We start from the raw sequence: 1,359 nt of genomic DNA, 5'->3' as shown, positions 1-1,359 counted from the left end.
TAGAGGTTTATAAGTCCCGCACTAATCGTTAAGGACACCAACCCCAACAAGCTCCCACTTGTCCGTACAAGTGTATGTGCAATGACGTTATCCGCACTAACTGGAGGACACAAGCTCCAACAGGGTTGAGGGTTAAGCACATTGTTACTTGTATAAGACAAGTTTGGATGGAAATTTGAATTCGAGTTATAAGTATTGGAAAAAGTACCTGGTGGATATGAACTTTGTTTAAAAGTTTGAAAAGCATTTACCTCCTCAATAGTAACTCGACAATGAGCAGTGTAATAACCCGCACCATCGCACCATCGCAAACAATGATTTGACTCGTAGAAGACACGGCATTGATTTATTGAAGGGAATCTTTAGCATCTCGTTCCGCCAATTGTTGTTGGAGTAAGGCAATTTGAGCTAACATGACGGGATTGTCGGAGGATTCTTCTTTACTTTTGAGTGGCACACTTCGGGAATTGACATATTGGGCGTCATGGATCACCATAGATTCGATCTTGGCATGAGCAATATCGATGTCAATTTGATCAAACCGCCCATTGTTGGCGGAATCAAGAATCCTTCGGGACTCGGCACAACATCCATTGTTGAATGTTATAGCTAGGAACCAATCGTCCAACCCATGATGTGGGCATTGTCTTTGCAAATCTTTGTACCTCTCCCAAGCCTCATATAAACTTTCAAGAGCTTGTTGACGAAATCCGGTGATTTGGCTCCTCAAAGTTTGAGTTTTCTCCGGTGGAAAAAACTTTTGATAGAACGCAAGAGCCAATGTCTCCCAATTTATGATTCCTATAGCGGTGCGGTCAAGGCTATTGATCCAAAGCTTGGCCTTATCCTTCAAAGAGAAAGGGAAAAGTATTTCCCTAATTTGGGTTTGAGTGACGCCCGTTTGTCGGATCATGGAGCAATAATCGCAAAAATTTTGCACATGCAAATTGGGATCCTCCAAAGGACTTCCCTCAAATTGCTTCCTCTCCACAAGGCCAATGAAAGTCGTCTTGATCTCGAAGTCCGGCACGGTAATTTCAGTAGTTGTAATACCGGCTGGAAGCATGGCCGCGGTGGGCTTTGAGTGATTGGAAAGTTTCACCATATTTTTAGTTGAAGATGGTGGTGGTGGAGATTATGAACTTGAAACCTCCTCTTCTTCAAGGATTTTTAGATCGTCTAAGTAAGACTTTCTAGCAGTTTCAACTTGCACGGGAGAAGCGGCTTCTTTCACTTCTTTCCAAAAACGTTGTCTTTTCCTAAAGGTTTTCCCGGGCTCGGAATCCGGTGAAAGCAAATCTCCACTACGAGAAGACCTGAGCATAAGACAACAATTTCTAGAAAATGATAAGCAACGGT

The 1,359-nt window shown here is 42.9% G+C and overlaps 1 non-coding gene across 1 annotated transcript; it reads left to right on the top strand.

The window, feature by feature from the left end:
• Positions 1-626: 626 nt before the first annotated feature.
• Positions 627-733, top strand: LOC141610113 (small nucleolar RNA R71). Its single transcript, XR_012528007.1, has one exon. It is a non-coding gene; the product is annotated as a small nucleolar RNA R71 (small nucleolar RNA).
• The last annotated feature ends 626 nt before the right edge of the window (positions 734-1,359 follow it).

This window comes from Silene latifolia, chromosome 10, assembly GCF_048544455.1.
Source record: "Silene latifolia isolate original U9 population chromosome 10, ASM4854445v1, whole genome shotgun sequence".
Taxonomy (NCBI): domain Eukaryota; kingdom Viridiplantae; phylum Streptophyta; class Magnoliopsida; order Caryophyllales; family Caryophyllaceae; genus Silene; species Silene latifolia.
Note: the sequence above shows the minus strand (reverse complement) of the source record. Positions and strands in the feature narration are given on the sequence as shown.